Below are 23,254 nucleotides of genomic sequence, written 5' to 3'. Positions count from 1 at the left end.
GATTGTGGGCTTCTTGTAAATCTCAATTCTGTGCCCTTTTACTTATTGCAAGCTCAGTCATCGCTTCACAGGCCACACAAGTAAGTCTCAAGCTAATTTATGGTGCTAAGGCAGGGCCTTTATTTTAAGGCAGCTCATCTGAAGAATCCCCTATGAGCAGAAATGGTTTATGAAAAAAGGGCCTGTGATGTGTAGAAAGGGGAACTGAGATGATCACAGCTGTGCAAGCTCTTTCCCTGAGACCTCACGGCAGTATTCCACCTGGCCACACTTCTCTTCAGCAGTTTCTTATATTTTTACTCTTTATTTTTGTTTCATAGTTCATCCCTTTCTTCTTAGTCCTCAGAGCATCGTATTTCATCCTTCCATGTTGGTGTGCTGCAAAAAGGATTTAATATGAATGAGAATAAGGCAGCCCTTCTCTCTCGCTCTTGCAGGCCAAGGTACGGGTGCCTTTGCTAGCAGAAACCTCTTCGGAATCACAAAGCTGGCAGCTGGCATGGTAATGGGTCCCCTCCAAAAGAACAAAGTTCGTTACCTTTAATATTAACCAGTGATTCATTGGGTGTTTTTCAAAATTAAGAAAGCGTTGAATCAAAAAATGGGCGCAAAGAAGGGTTGGATCTAGAAAAGTAAATACAAATCGTCTTAGAAATTGTTTTGTACCAACTATTTAATAATATGTCCCGTTGCTGCCTAATAAGTAGGATGAAACTGGTAGAACTTCAACGGTATTTTTGGAGAACAGCAAGGCAAGGTTTCAAGAATATATATACTTCTGAAAAACATGCAAAGCACGAAATGTTGGATCCTTTCCTGATGTTGTGAAAATTTCACTGATTGCACCAAAGCCACGTTTTGCCCTGAATGTCAGAATACTGCTTTGAATTTGTGTGGTGCTGGATGATCTCTTAGAAATCTCTATAAATTCTGAGTACAGAGTTCTTACAGATATCATTTGTGATGAATATTGTGTGCATTCATTTGCATTTGCATTTGTACAACCCTTGGAAAAAAAAAAAGTCTTTGGTATTATTGTATTCTTGTCCCAGTTTTAAATGAGTGCCCTTTTTTCTGTTGGTGTGTACAGCATGTTTAACAGTACTTTTACAGGCTGCATTTCTGGAGATAGAATTTCAGGTTGTTGGTCTCGGGTTTGCTCTGACTTAAGAGAGGATTTCTTCTGACTGCTGCATGTTGAAGATTTGAAACTTGGCATCCGAAGCCTGTAATTTCCTTATGAATATTAATTCTGTAGTAACAGTTCTCAGTCTGTGCTGCTTACAGAGGACAGTTTTGGTTTATTTTAGTCCTTAAGCTTTTTCCCCCTCCAGCTGGAAAAAAGCAATGGGTTGGATAACTAATTTGCAGCAAAGTTTTCTTTTCCTTTTTTTTTACAAGACGCAGATAAAGGGTCAAAGGGTTCCCCAAGTATTCTCTGGTCTTACACAGGTCTTCAATCTACAGATTCTAGAAGAGACTAATAATGGGAGGATGGTTTAATAGCAAATTCCAGATGGTGTCTGTACACATGAAGAAAATACCTACATGTCTTTATTTCAGCTATTAACCCAAACAGCACAAGGGACAGCAAATCTCTACAGCAATGGGCGAATCTCAAAGCCTTTCACAGCATGATGGTCTTGGCAGAGAAAAGGTCGTGGTTATGGGTTTTGACAAAGAGTTCCTGAGAGCCTATCTTTTCTTCCAAAAGTCTGGATTTCCCTTTCATCTTGTATCACGGTTCAAATACAGTGATCATTATCACTGTTCAAATACAGTGATCATCATCACTGTTCTGAAGAAAATCCTGAATAGGAGGTGTGTCCACGCAGAATAGCTATCATTCATTCAAGTTCATGACACAGCAAGTTCTGCAAATCAGAGAAGCTGATATATTCATTGTGCACAGCTAGCCAGGAATTGAAATTGCTGTTTCTTTGGAAATGCTGACATTTCAAGGAGGAAAATGCAATTTTTAATAGGAATAAAATACTTAAAATGTAACTTCTCTAAAGTGAAAATAGCCTGAAAGCACCCTTGTGGAACCAAAACATTTTAATTTGGTCAAGTTTACAAGTTTTTACTTGACTTAAAGACTTCAACTCATTTTGTTTCTGTTCCATATTTGATAAAAACTTTAAATGTAATCAAAAGCATGAATAGAAGAATCGTATTAGAAGGGAAATCTAAAATCATGTGAGTTTTAATGTTATCATAGAATCATAGAATCTCAGAAACATAGAATCATAGAATGGTTTAAGTTGGAAAGGACCTTAAAGATCATCTAGTTCCAGCCCCCCTGTCATGGGCCTCCCACTAGACCAGGTTACTCAAAGGCCCATCCAATCTGGCCTTGAACACTTCCAGGGATGGGCGATCCACAACTTCCCTGGACAACCTGTTCCAGTGCCTCAGTACCCTCATCATAAAGGATTTATTCCTTATAGATAATGTGAAACTACGCTCTTTCAGTTTAAAACCATTATCCCTCATCCTCTCACTATGCTCCCTGATAAAGTCCCTCCTCATCTTTTTTGTAGGTCCCCCTTAAGCACTGAAAGGCTGCAATAAGGTCTCCCCAGAGCCTTCTCTTCCCCAGGCTGAACAACTCCAGCTCTCACATCCTGTCTTCATAGGAGAGGTGTTCCAGTCCTCTGATCATCTTCGTGGCCCTCCTCTGGACCCACTCGAGCAGGTCCATGTCTTTCCTATGCTGAGGGCCCCAGAGATGGCTGCAGTAGTCCAGGTGGGGTCTCACCAGAGTAGAGTAGAGGGGCAGTATCACCTCCCTTGACCTGCTGGCCGTGCTTCTTTTATGTAGCCCAGGATACGGCTGGCTTTCTGGGCTGCAAGTGCACATTGCTGGCTCATGTCCAATTTTTCATCCACCAGTACCCCTAAATCTTTCTCCGCAGGGGCATACCACTGGGCTCCACCTGTACGAATGTATAAAATGGGTTGACAAATGTGAAGAAAGGGTTTTGGACTCTGAGACTAGATGGAGTAGCACAGTTCAGGGGTATACCACTATCTGCTCTTGCCCTCCATAACTGAGCAACTGTATGTAAACAAACAGTTTTTGGTTTCAAACCGTACTTTCTGACACAGACCTAAACCATCCCTACAGCTTTACCAGTCTTTCAACTCTATGGACAGTCAAGGGACAGTACTTTGGCCTATGCTTCAATTCTTTTTAGTTTGCTCATACAGATGTGGCCATAGAAACTATTCCAGGAGAGAAGGGCTCAAATCTCCTTCCTGAAGATATGATTTTGGAAAGATCAAACAGGTCTTGCAACAGAAAAGCTGAGGAAAAAATAACAGAAATCCATCAAGAAGAGATGTGTGGAAGACCAGTGAAGCCTCAAGGCCTGACTCTGAGCTCATCCCCATGACTCAGAATAAATATTAATGAAATTCTTGCGATTGATCTGACAATAAAAAAGTGTGACAGCCACAGACAGCACCTCTCCAGAGATTCAGAATTAGATTCCCAGCTGAAACACCAGAAAAAAAGCTTCCAGACTAACTGTATATTCATCTACCTTCCAGACTTTAAGTCAACTTTGGTAAAATTTACTCCTTCAAGCAAAATTTAATCATGGAGCAGTCTTGTTCTTTTCAGAGCATAAGGGTATGTATTAAAGCCACACAATCAGGTTTTCAGCTCCATTGTAATAATATATACAGCAATTTTGTGACATACCCATTATCACACATATACAGCATTCAGCTGATGATGATTTATTCCTCCCACTGCTGCTGTCAACCAGTTATGACAAATGTCCTTGCCTTACTTTTCAGGTTTATAGTACAGCAACCTTACTGAAGATCCTCCTGTTAAGTTGATGGTGGTAAGGGAGAAGGCACCAGCTGTATCCCATCTGACAGAAACCCTTATAACAATGCTGCCCTGGCATTATCCAAAGCTCTGCAATTTTCCAAAGCAGTAGCCTTTTTTATTTTTTAAACCAGAGCAGAATTGATCCAAACAGAAAGACTGCAGGACTGCCAAATGTATGTAGAGATGCTATCAGTGTAGATTTTCTTAAAAGATCATATAGGAGCTCAAGTATCCTGTAAGTGCTTTCAGGGTTGGTTTACACAGTATAGCACAAAAAGAATTCAGTGACAGGTCAGGTTCACCCTTACTATAATTTGTATGGAGATCAATGATCTTTAAGTGCAAAGCCTCTGTTAATGCAACATTATGACTGAAAGAGGGTGTGTAGAAACATCACTCAATTTCTACTCTGCCTTTTCTTTTGCTTGCATTCACAGTTGGGTTTCCCCAACTGCCCAGTGATGAGAGTCCAGCGATGAGGCAGTCCGAAGCGAATATGCAGCAGTGACAGATACCCTTGTCACACTTTTTTCCTGTGGCTGACATCAAACCAAGTATTTGGCCATAGGTAGAAACTGATGTGGAAGATCATCCCTGCCCAGCTGGCAAGCAGTGCAGGTAAGGGTTTATGGTTAGGTAAGGTTAAGGATTATGACAGAACATGCAAATATATTGCTGGTATATGTTTTTACAGTGAAACATATTTTCTTATATGGCACAGAAGGCAAATGTGGACCAAGTAGCTAGTGTAAGTAAAGGGATAGACTGAAAAAGAAAAGGAAGAAGGAAGAAGGTGAAAAGAATAGCAATAAGGAACGGTAATAAATAGGTCTGCGATCAGATTCCAGTAATACTTTGAATCCTCTTAAATAAATGTTATTGTACAATGCTAAGACTCAAATTCTTTCCTTCTCCTTTCCTCATTTAAGGCATATAAGACCCACAGTTGCGAGCATAGACACTTTGGATTCTAAGATACTTACACTCAACAAGATCATCTTTCCTCTCTCTCTCCTGACTTTATAGAATATTTAGGATGTGTGAGTGCCTGAAGCTACAAATGGGAGAAATCTGCCCAATGTGTTTAAATATTGAGTCCTGTGTCTCACTCTGAGAGGCTGGAGAACATACCCTGTGCAGTATTTCCCTTTTTCATTTGAAGCAGGGGGCTTTCAGCACCTTAGGGATGGAGCTACTTTGAAAACACAGCAGTGGGTCTCATGTATTCCATATTCATCCACACCAATGTTGTTTAAAGTTGTTCCTTTCCTTAAGGATTCCCCTGCTTGTGTTTAGGAAGGTGTACCTATACTTCTGTAGTGGCATATTTCTTTGACGTTTATTGTCTTTTTAAAAATAGTTTTCAAATAGAGGTGAATGCAGTGGTTTCGTTTTTGTATCAACCCCTATTGCACTGTGACCATGCTGAAACAGACAGCTGCTCCAGTGGAGTCAGAGAACTGAAGGTGACCTGCTGGAATAACATTACTTCCTAGGGTTGGGAGAGGATCCAGGCTGGTGGTGCATGCATAAAGCCACACAAGTACCTGCACAGAACCAAGCACCAGACACAGGGGATTTCGAGCTCAGAGCAGGAGTAAAGACATTTTGAAATGAGGAGAACTGGAGAATGTAGATGAGAGAGGAAGACACCTTCCCAGCAGGCTCCTAGCAACATCAGAGATATGTTGGAGCCTCTACAGAAGCAAGATACTTGCCACAGGTTCAGTTTATAACCAACAGGTTAGGCAGGAGGATTGATGGGGCAGAAGAGAGTATTAGTTTGTCAGACACTTGCAACCATTAAGCTTGATCTTGAACACAGGTCAAAAAGTTTGTCAGAACCCTTTTCTGGCTTAGCCTGAACCTATCTTCTAAGAAAGAAGAAATAAAGGAAAAAAATCAGTCGTGATTTTAAAATCTTTTTCAACATTTATTCAGTTGTCCCAAAGACTAATCGCCATCACAATTTGAAATGTACACCCTGCTTGAGTTTTGAGTTTGTTGAACTTCGTCTTCCAGCCGTTGGCTCCTGTTACTCCGCCTTCTGCTAGATGGCAATCAAGCTTCCTTTAAGCTTCTTTTTTGAGAAACGAAATAGGTTTTGCTCCTCTCATATTTCACGCTATGGGACAATGTACAATCATTTAATCATGCTGGCTCTCTTCTCAAACTACTACTGTTTTTGTCTTTGAACTGCAAGTATTACAACCACCCACAATATACTACAGCCATTTCCCCACTAGAGTCCAAACTGGTAGTAATAAAGCCTCTCTGCTTCCACTTCACATTCCCCAGTTTACACGGTCTTCAGTCTAAATCACCTTTGCTTACTGAATTATTCTGAGATCTCACATTCATCTGATTGCCCACCAAATCTTTTCTAGAGCCCCTGAACCCAGAAAAGAAGCCTGTATTCAGTCTTTAAAAGATATTTTATTTAATGTTTTGTTTTAGATGTACCAGTTCCACTTCTGCTGTGACTGGAAAACAGGAGAGATATTGTTACATTTTCCCACCATACCCTGAGACATCTGTTCTGTTTCAGTAAGCAGTTGTTCTTATGAGCCATGACAAATTCATTTTCTGGGCTCTCTAGGTTCTTTGGGGGAAATAGCCATGGAGTAGCATTCTTTGAAAGCAGTCAAGACTCCCAAAACAGTCAAGGCTGGAGCACTTTAATCACACAACGATTTCAACTTTTGAAGTCTATATGCTAAGAAGTAGCATGCTTTGAAACAGTTTGGGGAAAGTGACTGCAAATTTCTCATCTCACTCCTCCTCTGTCCCCTGATTCTCTTCAAAGTTGTCAGACGAAGAGCTCTGATCTGTTCCAGTAATACTGAGACTGGTTAAGGCACATACCTTAGTCTCTCATTAGCAAAGGACCATCCAACTTCATCCCCCCTGAAAAAAATAATCCAAAAATTAATTAACGTTTTGGAAAAAACACTATGAACCATCTTGTGAGGTGTGGCCACAATGTTCGTATTTACAAACAGAAAGCGGGTTGCACTTTTGTCCCCTATTCTGTACATTTCCTTCTTTGAGAACAAAGAAATCTATGTGTGTGCCATATATTTATTTGTTATTAAATGCCATTATCTGGCAGATCACCTTCAGTTCTCATACAGCAAACTGGTGGTTATCAGCTGCTGGTTGAACAACATGGTCATAGACCACATTCACTGATTTAACTGTTCAGGGGCTTCATAAATTCTCTTCCTCTGGAAGCAGATTTTGGGTCTGCTGTATTCCTTTCCAGAGTATGGAAAACAGAACAAAATTTGAGGGGGTGTATTTAAGTCTCTGCTGAAAAACACTGACCAGAACATTTACAACATGCTACTTTCACATCTTCCTAAGTTCTGTTTTTTCTCCAACCCCACGAAGGCACGTGTTCCTTACTGAAGCAAACACAGGGCTATGTCTCAGTAAAAGAGCATCAAAATGACTGCATTAACAGCAGTTAACTGCCCATCTGGAGATTTCATCCATAATGACAGGTTTGAATATTTCAGCACAAACCGTTTCACTGAGAGGTGGTGTATGTTTGTATCTGGACACGTCTGCATCCATCAGAGTGTAGAGATGTGTACAGGTGTGTGCAATGTGTGTGTGTGCACTAGCATCTGAAAAATACATAAAATATGTTACAATAATATGTGGATAACAACTGGCTAAGCAGATTTCGTTCAAACTTATGTCCTCAAATTACCTATGAGCAAAAAACACAAGTATTAAAACTGTCAGCACAAAGGTAACTTGGATGAGATATAAAGTTATAAGCTACTGCAAATTAGAGCATGGAATGAGAGTACCTCTCCTGTAAAAGAAGTCCAATTTCACCTGGCTTTGGCATTGAAATTTTAAGAGGGAAATTACCTTTAGAACTGCCTTCAAATATTAAAAAAAAAAAAAACAAAAAAAAAAAAGAAAAAAAAAAACAACATAGAGAATAAATACCAATACTGATAATAATTAAAATCAGAAAGAACTTCAGTAATTTAGATTTTAATCATTTAAAAATTAGAAACTGTCAAGGAAACAGCTGGGAAGAATGTTAACTAGAAACCACATTTACAAGGATGGCCTTTAATCATGGATCACATTGAATCAATTAGTGTTATAGTTAACTAGATATTTGTAAAACCAGAGGCAATTTTGGTTCATGGGTGAATGGAGTGCACTCCATGAATAAGTTGCCTTCATTTTTATTTTAGATATTTGAAATACAGCAGAAATGTCACATGTACCATGAGATTTGGTGTTTTTTCTTAGCATACCAGCTTCTGAATGCATTCATTTTTTTTAAACTGTACTGAATATTAATGCTATGTTTAATTATAATCCATGAATCCTAAGCAGTACTGATGTTTCTTCATACAAAATTGCTATGAAGAAATATTCATTGGTTTGATTATTTTCTGCTTCTCTTATTTATGTTTTGTCACTCTTGCTGTTGCCAAAACACAATTTTGTTATTTTTCTTTTGACAATGAATGTGTGTTATTAACCCATGATAAGAATGTATCAGACAAGGAGGGAAATCTGTTGTTTTAGCAGTACTTTTAAATACTTAAATAGCCTAGAGGGAGAAACTGCCCAGTGCCGAGGCTTTGTAAAAATGTGGGTAGAGCCCACTAAGTGCATATAGTTCTTTTCCTAAGTTTGTATGGCATTTCATCCAAAGTTTGTTGAAAACAGTGTAAACTTGTCCAGTGACTTCCACTGAATTTTGATTCATGGTGACATTCCTAGTAAAGGTCTAACCCCAGATCTTCCAGCACTCATGGAGAATGTGATTTATAGATCACATAAATACCAACCACAATTTAGGACTTCCTGCCCTGTCATCTGACCTTCCACAGCTAATGATGGGAAAAGATATGGCAAAGCAGAGCACTGAACAGTGAATATTGGACGTGCAGTTCTTCTCTCCGGTCTCTGTTTGAACAGTTTGCTCTCCATATGTGAGTCTTATTTACTCATTGACAGTCAAAACAGCTTTCATATAACATGTCCCCTTGGAATACTGAAAAAAAAAGACTTCATGTCAGGCTCCAGGTGGAGGCTACAGACCTTCTCTCAACCTGATAATCTGCACTATCTGTCCACACATCCAAGATGAGCTGTTAGTTACAGATAATAGTAGTCAGCTGCACATCACTGATCTTCATCAGCAGAGCGCGTTATCCGCAGCGTCTCTTATGTTTACTGGGAATACACACCCCATCACTCAGTCTTGGATCTTCTTTTTCCCTTGCCTTTCCATTTTCCCTTTACCTTTCCATTTTAATCTTTTAGTTAATTGTTGAGTTGATGACCTTCAAACAGAACAGTCCAGGCATGGTGGCAAACAGAATGAAGTCCGGGGATACTGGGGGAGAAAGAGTGGGTAACAACAGTTACACACCACCCTCGGAGCCTGGCTATTATTAGTGGCTGTATCAGTGAGCTTTTAGGAATAACAAGTTTGAGAAAGGTGTCAAGAAATACCATACATTGGGACTAGGTTTGTTGGGGTTCTGTATACACTTGAGCTAAGCAGAAAGGAAAGATCTGAGCCCATGAGGGCACTTATGATTAGACAAGCTAGGAAGATGGAATATAAAAATGCAAATGTCAAGTACATATATGCTGTAGTAAATAAACATCGTGATTTTCCACTGGTTTAGGAAACTGCCATTTGCAGGTCATTTACATTGTCTTAACATGCTTCAGATTTGCTGTAGTCATTTTTTTCTTTAATATTTCCTTGAATGATTTTAGGCATGTTGATATATCTGTTTAAAACATTAGTCAGTATCTGATGCTAACCAGCATATAGCATTTATTACATAAAGCCCTTGGTAGCCTCATTTGAAAGGAGTTTTTATAAAGTATTGAAATGAATAGATTCTTCTAGTTATTCTTAAATTTGTGAAATACATGAATAGTTAATAAGATGTCTAATTCACAGCATCTGCCCAAGGTTTCCTCAGTCTATACTGGCTTTTCAACCTTCTGTGCCTGTTCTGTTCCCAGTCCCCCACTGGACTGTGTGCCTTAGCATGTGCCTCTTCTTGAACCCCTTTTTAAAGAGGTCCCACAAAAAAAAAAGTGGAAAAAATCTCCAGAAGGAGCCCTGTTTTCTGAGGAAAAAAAAAATGGTATCTTGGCTTTCTTTCTTCCTGCGTCATCCTGCTGAGGACTCCTAACAAAGCCGAGAGGACATGGTGAACGTTGCTGCAAGATCCACAAGCTCCCCTTCGTGTGACTAGTTTCCATCTTGTACTTAGGTAATTGAGAGAACAGGTACCTGCTCATTGCTTCTTTTTCTTTTTCAGGTGTCTGATCACACCTCTGTGTGCTCGCTAGTCTTCCAAAACCAAGGCAAGAGCAGGTCCCATGAAGCAGCTACCTGATAAGGTCTAGACATAAACTCTTGTTAGAGGCCTGGAAGGAGAGGACATTATGTTTCAGGAATAATGGCAAAAATGCCTCTCTGTTTCTCCTGTTGACGTTGGCAAGATAAATGTAATGGTGAAATTAAAATGGAACCACCATGCCCAAGCTGAAACGCATTCATTTATGCCATTTGTTTTCCGTCTCATCTGTTCAACTAATAAATTATACGGGGGGAGAATTGGCTTCCAAAAGGTTGACATGAGGCACAAGTTTCCCTTTTGTCTGCCCCCCGCGTTGCTTTCAGGCCTAGTGCTCTTTGCAGTTAGCCTGCTGTATGAGGGAGATGGGGAAAGCTGGACTTCAGTAGTTGGCTACAAAAGCTTAAATCTGGAATAGCTCCTCTGACATCAGTGGAAGATGTTGTCTTTAAAGCAGCGGAGACCAGAATTTAGCTTGATGTTTCACTGCCTGTCCCTACCGCTGCACAAACCCACCTAGAGATACTTCTATGTGGCTCATGTATGTCTGTATGGGAGGAAGATTAAGGGGAAGGATGAATGAGACTGTATTTGCAAACAGCTGTGAAAAACAAAAAAAGCTTCCTCTGTAGCCTGGATTTTACTTTCTATGAGGCAGTGCTCAGTGCTTGTAGTGGAAAAGATCTCATGCTCTGGAAGGCTGTTTAGGCTTATTTGTTAAAATGAGTCAATTCCTGTCTAAGACAAGTCCCTTTTTACCGTGCTAGAACTTGTTAGCATTTAGCAGAGAAGGAAGAAATGCCAGCTAGGCACTAATAGCCTTCATTAGCAATTAATTATAAGTAACAGTTATGAATCTAAATCAGGATCAGAAACGGATGAATTCATCTTTGTCATGAATGAAAATGACTAATGAATATGGTCCGCACGTATCTCAACAATGCAAGGTAACTATAACTTAGCAAGCCAAAGAATGGATATTGTGAGATCCTGGGTCTGACCTTGCTCTCACTGATGTTAATCAAAAGGCTTCTGATACCCTTCAGTAAGAGAAAGTGTGGCAGTGTCTTCTGCCATGAGATAATATTTTTTTATAGTTTTGACCCTGTGTTTTGTTACAGATAATAGACAAAGAACAGGATATTTATTCAGGGAATGCTGACAAAGAGCTGCGTTGAGACTGCCAGAAATGTCTAAGAGGTTTAGATGCTAGACTCTAGACACTAGACTTTAGACAATATTAAAGCAGCGTTACAGAGACCACATAATCAATAAGTTGTCAATGCTTAGGGCAATAATTAAGTGATATATGCCCATTTGTTGGGAAAGCAAGTACTGGGCATTTACATTGGTCTTTCTATAGCTGTATTCATTTTAGTTACTGATTTCTAACAGATTATTTTTTAAAGGGATAGTATAATAATATCATAATCAACTATTAATGTTTTGATACCATGGCACATCTCAGGAGACAGAATCAGGAAGAAGAACAGATTTTCTCCTTCCTAACATTTTAGCAATTAGAAAAATATGTATCATCCTATTCCTGTTTTGCTATTCATCTGAAGGGATTGTGTGGGAAGGGACCTGGCCTAGGGAATTAAGATTCTCACTCCACTTGTGAGGGGGCGAAAATGTCTTTCCTTCCATGTTGCTTCCATTTGTCATTTTATGCTGTGCACCTGCAGTTTGTAGGGAAGTAAGACCAGTAGCAAATCCCAGTCGTGAGTCAGCATCATATGGCTGGTCTGTTGTCAAGATACCTTATGAAAGATCATGGCCTTCCAGTGAATAAACATGTAGCTATCCTTGGAGCTGTCTAACCGCTGTTTCCACTGGATCAGTCCTACAGACTGTCCTAAAGTTTTATCACAAAGCTGAAAGATAAGACAATGGGAGAAGTGACACTGACGGCATTTTGAAGGACTCTCTGCCTTGCAACCAGCCTCAGCTACTTGCAAAACTGCTACCAGAACTCTGCCGCACCATGTCCTTGGGGCCAGCAGGTGCAGAACACCATAACTATAATTTAAATCCATCGAATAGTAGTGACTCGCACCGGCCCCAGAGTAAAGCATAAACTGCCCATGTTGTTAATTAAAAACACACAAGGAGCACGGCACTATGTGGTGAAACAGAGGCAGGAATGGACAGGTGCTGATGCAGTTGGGTATTTATCTAATTCTTTTGCTCTGAGATAAACAGCTTTTATTAAGACACCTTTGACAGACACATAAATTTTCAATTCAATTTGATTTTCAGGAGCAGACCCACTCTAAGTTGGCAGAACCTCCACCAGGTTCAGCACAGTTCCCACTTATCCTTGTCCATGGCAGGATCCAGCTTAGAAAACTCCAGGACCCTGACCTTGGGAGCTTTATCTTCTGTGGAGGGAAAGGGAGTCTTCTAAGGATGCAGGCTTTGGACTAACTAGCCCTCTTTTTCTAATTTTCTCCCTGAGTTATTGAGGTGCTCCTCCTATTCTTGATATTCATGGGAACTGCTCTCTGCTATTGTTACTGCTTCCATAGCAAAGTCCATGTGCCATGCCATTACAGTGCAGGTTCTTGGCCCCAAGATGTCCCTACACCAAGGTCAGTTAAAGATTAAAGTAAGCCAAAAGAAAAGAATGAGGATTTAGTTTTGAGTAAAAGCCAAACTGATGTGGGGAAGCGAGCAGAATTAGGGCCGCAACGACTATATAAATGTTGATTGGGTGGAAGCTTTGCGGACAAGCTCAGAAAGTTTGTACTGTGCGTAAGAATGACATAAAAAAAAAAACACAGAGGTGATAATATGCCCTCTGCTTTAATTATACAAATACTATATACTGGGACTACCAATTGTGTGAAACTCTTCTGTCTCTTGTAAAACAGAAACTCATGAGCTTTCAGTGTTTCAGTCCATCCCATCTCCAGAACTGGCTGTTCTCCTATTATGACCATGACCAAGCACCCCTCTGCTTGTCCTGGAAACCTCTCCACCAATTTCCCTTTACTTTATGACATCCTGTTGCCTGTATGAAGGGGAAAGCTGCTCATTAATCTTGTTGCAGGGCTATCACAGGACCCTGGGCTTCCACAGAGCAGGCCTCTTTTCCGCTTTATCTGATTGTCCACAAACCTGACCCATGTTGCTTTATCAAAAAAAAAAACAACCTTCAAAATTTCTTCTGAAGTATTGGTACTCTTCTCTCTCATTTTCTTATGCTCTAAATTTTCAGGTTTTCCTCTATTCATTGAAGGGGAATCTATTAACCCTAGCTTTTTTTTTTTTTTTTTTTCAAATTGCTGTATTTTATTCCAATCATTTGTTTAGTTGACATATTAATAGTCAGCAATTTGTTCTTAGTGAGTTCTAATGCTGGATTTATTGTAAAATGTGTGGTGGGAACAATTAAACATTTTAAAATTGCAACCATACATCATTTTCTACATATTTTACATCAGGTAATGCCTGCAATTTTCATTGGGGAAAAAAAAAAGAGAAAAAAAAAGCATTTTCTGCATCAAGGACATGAATCCAGAACTTTGAAGGAGCAGGAAATTTATCAGGGATGCAAGACTCTGAAATAGTCAACCCCATTTCAAGGCAAATCAGTCTAGTGAAAGCCAAATGCTTACTTTATATCTCAAGTTAACCCCTTGATCACTGTGGATCCACAATCCCACTCTGCGTTTGAGTTTGCGTATCAAATGCCATCAAAATACAGATGAAAAAAGACATCAGACTAAGTCTCTGCCCTTAAATCTGCATGTGTGGCACAGATGGATTAAGTTCCTTTACAAGTACTGTAACTGGTGTTCTTGAAGGACTAAGTTACCTTTTGGCATCCCGGTCACAAGGGTTGTGTTGCATTTCTCTGGGATCACAACATTTAAAAATCTTTGTTGTAGCTTTTAGCATGCTGGAGGCATATTAATAACCCATAATATTATCCTACCTCTCTGTAAGCTTTGGATTGAAGAGACAGACCTGATTTCCTATACTTACCCAGAATAGAAAGTTTGGATGGTTTCTTTTTGCCTTCACAAGCTCAACACCTTTTTTGTTTCATACAAAATATGAAAAACTAATTTCACAGAATTAACTTGAAAATCCTTTTCTGAATAATTCATTCTGGAACATCTGGCTGACTCATAGAAGCTTTGCTGCTGCAGGAAACTTTCAAGTTTAAATTGCTCTGAACATATCTGCATTTTCTTTGATTATTAATACGACAGACAGGTTTCACACTGGTTTGTGCCGACATAAAGTAGCTGTGCAAATGAAATTTACTCTGAATGTGCCTAATGTAGTGTGAACTACAAGTTTTCTTCTAATGAAAGCTTTATTTTCACTGTCATTGAACTCAGGGAGGGGGGAACAATTTTGTTATTATGACTAAAGCAGCTGGCTTGACTTACCATCGTCTGCATTAGGCTATTGGCAAACATTTTTTTAACAATGCTTGGATTTAAAATGTTTGTTTCTAGTCTGATACAGTACAGAGATTTTGTAATTCTTGTGCAGAAGCAAAATAAATTTATGGTTCAAGTCAATTAAGCAGAGAAAAGTAAGAGGTGTTAAATGTACAGTTTGACATAATTTGATAAGCAAATCAATTTACCATGTGAAAAGATATCTCCCAGATCTGTGCTCTGAAATTGTGTTAAGCAGTCTTTAAAAATACCTTCCGAGAAGCACCAAACCCTCTTACTAACTGCCATTTGAAATCTCACACGTTTCTTAGTGTCTGTCTGTCTGTCTGTTGTATCAATGCATTCTGCAAACAAATTGTGTTTGCTGCTCTCTGTATAGACCTCACTCCTCCAAATCACACATGGCATCCAGGTCGAACATGGCACTGCAGGAGTTACAGGTGCAGCCAATTAAGACCCTGTCAAGGGAATGTGAGGTATGAAGGTGACAGTTAATATGTATTAACATTAGCTTCTTTAGTTCCCTCATGAATTAACGGGTATTAGCTGCAGTATCAGCTTCTAATTATCACGTATTTATGATAGGCACCGTGGTCTGGAATCTGGCACCCGCAGAAGCATGGCTTGTGAGCTGGTTATGGGTTGCACCAGCAAGACGGCCGCACAGGAGTGGACTCAGGGAGATGTGTAGTTGTCAGAAGGACTCGAGTGCCCTTTGCAACAAGGGCTGGGCTGCACAAGGGCTGTTGGGAATACTGGGGAGACCCAGGGGGAGCTTCTGATTTTCTCCCACCTTGAGCAATCTGCAATCCAAGCAGCATGCGGGATCTCACCCCAAACCTGACCGGTCCCCATGCACTCCTCCCTCCTGCTCTCCAAGGATGTTCACAGAATCACAGAACCACAGAATGGTCAGGGTTGGAAGGGACCTCTGGAGATCATCTAGTCCAACCCCCCCGCCAGAGCAGGGTCACCTACAGCAGGTTGCACAGGACAGCGTCCAGGCAGGTTTTGAATGTCTCCAGAGTGGGAGACTCCACAACCTCTCTGGGCAGCCCGTTCCAGGGCTCTGCCACCCGCAAAGTAAAGAAGTTCCTCCTCATGTTAAGATGAAATATTCGTAAGCAGAGTGCCCACTCAGGGTGCTGTGCCTGCTCACCGTCCTGTACAAGGGCCGAGGCTGAGCCTGGATAGCTCTGCTTTTCACAGCAATTCCAGTCACCAAATCTGTGTAATTAACAGCTAAGTTAGCCCTGGACGACTCATAGCCTTCAGGTCCCGCTTCTGCAGAAGCCCTTCCTGGAGCGAGCTCTGCCAGTCACCTGGAGGGAACAAAAGGGAATCTCATGAGCTGACCAGACAACAGGCCTAAACTGAATCTCAGTGATCGAGGTGGAGCGAATAAAATAGACTACAAGAATGATTATGGAGGTTTGAGCATGTCCTGGTTTGAGGTTTAAAGACTTTCATCAAAGCTATGCCAGTTTCTTTTTTTTTTTTGTAATTACAAGATGCAGCAGCTTGATACAGAGTCAAACTGAACAAGACACTGCCACCTTGAAAGTCTGAAACCTTGAAAAGGCTAGGCCTCGCCAAAAATCATCCAGAAAGCAGAGGGGTGCGGGATAAGGTAGGAATTGGGAGAAGTCTCTAGCTAGGAGGTGAAACAGCCCGCTGGAGACAGTGACAGTTGCCCTTTCCCACTTGTATGGAGCCAAAAAAATCCAAATCCAGCCTGTAGCCAATATACCCTGCCCTTCTGCATGGATCTGCGTTCTTCTGAAACACTCACTGTAACACAAAAGTGCAATTCTCAGCCTGGAAAATAGACACCAGCAACTATTCTTGTTTGTGAGCAGTTGCATAAATATGTTTATAGGGAGAAATAGGTCAGAGAATATGCCGGCTGTGAAACTTCAAAAGCCATATTACAGAAATCATTGTGCAAAGCACTACCTAGACTTCAGAAAGCATTACCTAGACTTCAGAAAATGATCATGAAATTGCAAAAATCCTCATTAAACTGGAATGCCGTCCCAGTAAAGAGTTGCTTATATCGTACATGCCTTCAAGAGTACTGATAAACACTGAAAGCAAGAAGCTGCAGGAAGAAGAGTTTGAAGTAAATGTGATTTAAGTGCTACCTATTACTAATACAAAATTTGACAAGTTTGAGCAGGAAATGTAAAATGACCCAACTTCACAGCAGCTTGAGAGAGTTTTCTTAGACTGAGGCTAACAAGAAACAGCCTGAGCACCACCAGCTATACAAAAAGCATTTGGATTATGGAGATGAAATAGCTCCGTGTGATGGGATTTTTTACTAGACAAAAGATTTTCACAGTAGAATATCATAAAAGGTCAGTAATGTGGCACAAAATCCACATGGGATGTTGAATAGAGCTGAGCTCACAGTGTCTGGTACTGGTCACAGAAAGGAGCCTGAATAGAAGCCCATCCAGGCACAAACAGCGCTGCTGGAGATAAGGTACCCAAGTGTGAAATCTATAGTACATCCAGGGAAAACATGTCAGAGAGCCAGTGACACCATGTTTAACTCCTCATTACCCCCAGGCCATGGAAGGCACAGTCTGAATGAAAAACTTCATATCTTCAGTACTTGAAACCATAGTAAGGGAGTCTAACAATACAATTTACATCAATTTTTTTCTAAGCTCATCAGTTTTAGAAGTGAGAGGGAAAAGCAAAACATCTTTACCTTCACCTCTTGAGTAAATAAACCAAAAGTAAGCAGCCCCGAAACCATGGCAGAAGAGCCCTGTGCCAGGCAGTGGGAAGAAAGGACGTAAATGACAGACAAACACTCACCTGCTGGAAGTGGAAGAGTGCTGAATTTCAGCCAGCAGGCATCAGCACCACATAGCGAGGATGGAGCTTGCCACGTCCACTTCGAGGCTAACGGAAGGACACTGAAACAAAACCGAGGAGAGGCTGTAAACCCTTTCCTGTAAGCAAACAGAAAGTTTAGCAGCCCTGCCGGTGTGACACAGTTACTGGCTGGACAGGAGCCAGCCATACTGGAGAAACAATGTGCTTGCTTCTGGAAAGGGGAGCTGGCTGCAAGTTAGCAAGGGCACAGTTGGAGACATGGCACATTTCAGACCGCTTGTGCTGAGACCATCTCGATGTCTGTAGTGCAAACCTGAGCACGGTTTTACCGAGGGTCTTGGCGTGTGGCTCCCTGTGACTCAGTCCTGGGGCTCAGCCTGTCCCCGCTAGCACTCCATGTACTTGGGGGCATGGAAAATGAGGGATAACGAGCTAACACCAGAGTTACGCAGTTTTTAACTGAGCTCAGGAAGAATCTCTGAGCAATTGCAAGTAAGGCTACACAGACAGTTGTTTCTGTGGTAGCACAAGTTTCAGTAACGCTCCCTGGCTCCCACAGTGCACACCAGGTTGCACCAGTTGCAGGTGCAACTGGTCGCACCGGCAATTGCCCAGTTGCACCGGTTGCAGGTGCAGCTCTGGGGAGTGCTCCTGTGAACCACACTGGGAACCATTCTACTTTTGGCTTTTCTACTTTTCAAATCAGGTGGTCCCTTCAATGGCAGTGGAAACACTGGAACCACAGGAAATAGCAGTGGGGATACATCATTCTGAAAGTATCTTCTAACAGTCAGAGGACTAAGGATGAAACCACTATACCTCCAAAATGGAGAGTGTCTGTGAGTTTCAAGAAATTAAAATCTGACCTAACTTTGTTCTGCCTTTCAGTTTGATAGCTATATAGCTCTGACAAAAAAAAAAAAAAAATCTGATTTTTCCTTTTGTATTATTCTTTTATGAACTGATAAACTTCCTTGTACAGACCCCGTTGTATTAGTATTAAGGTTGTCACTTATTAGTTTCTTTTTCTGCTTTTTCCACATGAAAATATTTGCTCTGATGGAAGGCAACTTTTGTATCATTGTATCTACAACCATCCTAGAGAAACTGAACTATTTCCATTATGCTGGTAAACATGTGCTATCTGGAACTAACCAAGGCCCTGATCACCGCTGCAGACATACATATTCTTCCTGTTCATTTTTGAGGACTTGAAATCCTATTTTTATCCTTCTTTTTAGTTATATTAGGCAGTTTAGGGCAGACAAACTCAAAGAGAATCCCTAATCACATCCTGTGTGAGGCACCACAGCATTTGTGAATTCAGTTTTGAAGCAAGAGTAGAGGTATGAGAATCCCTAATCAGGTTAATGAGGTGCTCGAGAGTGAAAAAAATATTTCTAAAAATGACAACAAAATTCCCCCCCCCCCTCAAAAAGGATAACAATGTAAATGTCAGAAGTTTCAAGCAAGTAGTCACAATGACGAATGACACACTGCTCAAGTAACTGGAATTGTTTGCGGTGCTATCTAAATAACAATTTCCAGCATTGATGTGTACTGCATCAGTAAAACTGAAGAAGAGATGTAGACAGATCTGACAAGGATCTGGAGTGCAGAGCAGCCTGACTATGCAGTCCTCATTATGTTGTTTTATTCTAAGCTTTTGGTACGTGATGTATTTTGCCTTGTGTTTTGATACTGTAGTTCAAAATGCCTCCTCTGCCTCCCCCCTACACCTAGAAAGGAGGATGATACAAACAACAAAGTTTCAAATAAGTAATTCTATTGCTATTCCCACAAATATGAGAGGTAATTTAGGAAATTATAGGGTTTTGTTGAAAATAACTTCTTTAATATCACTGCAAGTGCTCTTGTGTTGCAAAGTACTATCCACAGTGCAAATCATATTTGGAGAAATGTGACATGGAGTAGAGGCCAACAAGACAGGTCATTCAGTGTCACTCTATATATTCATTTTAAAGTAATACTTGGCAGTACTCAGTCAGTTACGTTATTTTGGCAGGCGTATCAGGAAAAAATCCCCCTTCATTTCAGATTAATTATATCAGTCATCTTTTCTCTTTTACTCGACTTTTGGAAATATACAGTATCAGAACAATTTTAAAGTGCTATAGAACTTTGCTATGTTTTTTTCTAACTTCTTTTCCTAAATATTCTAAATTGACTCCTTGACTGTTGGGCTGCCAGGGCCCCCTTGAGCGTGTCAGCCTTATTGTAACTTCAGTGGATTTCATTACAGAATAAAGTTGAAGTTTCTGCTACTGCTATGAAAAGTATTTGAAACAAGTGTAGAAATATGAGGAATGGATAGATTTCAGAAATCCCAATAAACTCAAAAGTCAGATGACTTCACCAATTCATATGCATTAGATCAGGTTTATAGTGTTCTGTGAAATGAAATAGACTTCCCTATGCCCTTAGTTTCCACGAGTCTGTCTGCCTATCAGTGGGCAGTAGCAGAAATTTTGGAGAGGGTTGGAAGAAAGCCTGGAAAAGATCGTTATGAAAGAGGGCACCTTCATAATACCTTCTGTCACTCCCTATGCAGTATGTGCCCAAAGGCAGAAAGGATTATATTGGTTACTGTTTAAATTAAAGAGATCTCTAAAGAGCGCTCAATAGATTTGGGTCTATTTTCCATTATGATGTCCGCGTGCGTTATTTACGCAGTTATACCTACTGCATAACCTAGAAGCACGTGTAGGTGGTTCAAGTGTCAAGTGATCCCCTTTTGTATTCATTACCTGGCATTTGAGAACAGCAGAATTCCATTTGTCATCACACTCCCTTGTCACTCCCTTTCCCAAGGTCCTTCTGAAATTCTTCAAACTTGTCTCTATTCTTGACTAATTCACATTGCTTTGTGTCCTCTGCAAATATCATCGCCTCAGGGTCCTGGCGATCGGACAAGGATCAGCTCATACTTACTTTTATGTTCTTTCTAGGCATCCATTTCTGGTCGCTGTTGAAATAAGGGGCTAAAGAGACCTTTTGTCTAACAAGTGCGGCTATTCTTACAGTCGCCCATTGTCACCGTTACCCTCAGTTATTAACTGTTTCTCCACATAAAGTAGGTGAGACCCTGAGAACATGAGCATGCAAAAGGCTGTGTGGTAAACTAAACGGTGAAGCTGTGATTCCGCAGCAACTGCTTGTGTGCAAGGGTGCATAGAAAACACTGGGCTGTCTCACCAAAACTAGCTATGAGCTCGGGCCTTATTCAGGAGCTCAGATTTGCTGAATTTGAACTGCAAAGCAAAACTGAGAAGATGCAAAGCACTGTTTGCCGAAATTTTAAAACAGGCACGATAAGACCACCGTGAAAAATATCAGTGTCACAGAGTTCCAGTTTAGGCAGTATTTGGTTACAATATCAGCCAGCAGACTGACTGATGGAGAAAGATAATCTTTGCAGAGTTGTTCAGGTTGTGTCTGGAAACAAATTCAGAGGCAAGAAATATTTTGATAATTTGATTTTGAGTGGAGGGACTACATTTGAACTATGTGTTACCTGTACCACCTTGTCTCTGCATTTCTGCCTGTGCCATCTGCAGACGATCTTCAGAAAAGCCAGGTGATTGCTATGGTCTTCTAGTTAAGAAAAACATTGTCGTCTTTATTCTGAGCTTTTTAAACTAAACTGTTCCTCAGTCATAAGTAACTAATATTATTTACTTGTGAAACCTTTACCACTCATCTGTCCATCATATTAGTGACTATGAAAATGATTAACATTCCCCAAAGAGCTCTGGCCCAGTCACTATTTGATTGATCTGCTAAACCTTGAGCAATTCTTTACTTATACATGTAGTTGTTCTGTTGAGGTTCCAGGCTTGAATTATCCACAGATTTTACTGTAAGGTGATGAGAACACAATAGTCCACCCAGGGAAGCACTTCCCTTCCAGGAAAGGCTGAAAATGTTTCACGATAACAATAATCTTGGCTCACATTAATGGGGATTGAAATCAGAAAGAGCACTATGGTAAAGGAAGGTAAAGAAAGACCCTGAATACTTCTATGTTTGGGGGGGGTATTTTTCTAAACTAAGAATGTGATTTTTGATGATTCATAAAAAACCAAGTCTTTGAATCTTGAAAAACGGGTAATTAAATTGTTCTGGTGTTAGGCACAAAGTAGTAATTAATACTTTTAGTAAAACTGATGCGTTCATTTTTTTTTAAATGTTATTTGTGTGATACATAGTTTTAATGCAGCTGTGTTAAATGAAAAAAAAAAGAAGTTATATGAATGGCAGCCTTGTCTTGTAAGCCAAATCTATTATCTGAAACCATCACATTTTAATAAAACTACACGTTAATTTTTTAAAGCTGCACTACATATTTATAACAGTCATTATTCACCTAAATTAACAACTTCTGCTGACCTCCTGTGAAATGTATGTTTGTGTTCTCCTAGGCTTTTCTGTCAGCTACATGCTCACTTCCCATACGTACAATATTGTGTTTGTGTAGAAGCTCTCCATAGCAACTAATGAGCTCCTGAGGGTAAGAAACGCAATGAAGCTCAACTTTGATTTACAAAACCAAATCAGTCGTTTTCCCTTTTTTGATAGTGAATTTGAAAAGATTTTTAATTCAGCTGCATTGTCATTTGTTTCTGGTACAATTGCCATATAAGACTTAACCCTATTCTTCACAGCCTGGGAGAAGTCCCGCTCTCTGGAGCTCCCATGTGTACCTCAGGTACACCAACATCCATGCTGGACATCTTCTTTTCACTCTGTGGCTGGTACAAATTTTGAAAGTCCAATGACCTGCTGTTGAGAAGTGGCACGTATCAACTGAGCTGTGGTAGGAAGGGGTCTTTTTATGACAATACTGGAGCTATTTCTCCTCTGCTAGTGGCACCACTTAGTTTTGCTTTCGTGTTGCTCCACTTGGATTGCCGCTGTCATCTGGTCAGGTACTCTTCAACCTGTTCCTCTGAATTCTGAACCTGTCAAAACACAATTCTCATCAGTGTGGAGTAGAAAAGATGTGGTAAGTTTGCCAAGGGAGGTCTCTTTCTGATAGCTACTAGCAAAACCCCAAGCGATGTCCTGGGTTTTTTAAAAACTTATTTTTAAAAGTCTTTGTGGCTGGATCTCAGGATCTATGTTACTACTTTCTCTCTTCATAGAGAAATAAAGAACATTTTAAATTATTGTTGCAAAGTAGTTGAAGTTCCTAAATTTCACTGCTGACCATTTTATTCCACTGACTGGTGCTCCATTATGTGTGATTGATTGGCTTTGTTTTAAACCCTACAGGTGTGTCTCCATGAGAAGGGCATATGCCACACTTTAATGCTATTTCCACTATTTCCACGATCCTGTTTTTTATCTTCATCTTTTCAACCATAATATAGAGCTATCCACTTTATCTATTTCTCCATCATTGGTTCATCCCCAACATTTCCTGAAGAAGAGAAACTGAGCATCCTAAAAGACCAGCTCGGATACTGTAAATGGAAAGTATCAACCTCCAACCATCTTCTCTGTGGTTTTCCTGCTAACCAGTGAGCATGTATCCATTTTGGATTCTATTTTGAGGTGGAGCCATCTTTTTGCTTCAAGCTCAGAAAAGAACTGTCCCGCTTTCCAGAAGCACTGTGAGAAAAGAACTTGCACAGGGTGGTTCCCCCCGGCTTTCATCCACGTTCTTCCTGTTGGGTGTGCATTCTTGGTGTCTAGCAATAGGGTTATGCTCAGTGGGAGTTCAAATACTCTGTCTCTGGTACTAG

At 40.4% G+C, this 23,254-nt stretch overlaps 1 long non-coding RNA gene across 1 annotated transcript; it reads right to left on the bottom strand.

Annotated features, from left to right (window-relative positions):
* Positions 1-336: 336 nt before the first annotated feature.
* Positions 337-17,531, bottom strand: LOC309683796. Its single transcript, XR_014270244.1, has 3 exons — positions 17,466-17,531; positions 6,713-6,754; positions 337-378 (listed from the first exon to the last, which is right to left on the bottom strand). It is a non-coding gene; the product is annotated as an uncharacterized lncRNA (long non-coding RNA).
* Between the last annotated feature and the right edge of the window lie 5,723 nt (positions 17,532-23,254).

Source organism: Vanellus vanellus (genome assembly GCF_965231255.1).
Source record: "Vanellus vanellus genome assembly, chromosome: 1".
Lineage (NCBI taxonomy): Eukaryota > Metazoa > Chordata > Aves > Charadriiformes > Charadriidae > Vanellus > Vanellus vanellus.
This window is presented reverse-complemented; position numbering and strand designations above follow the sequence as displayed.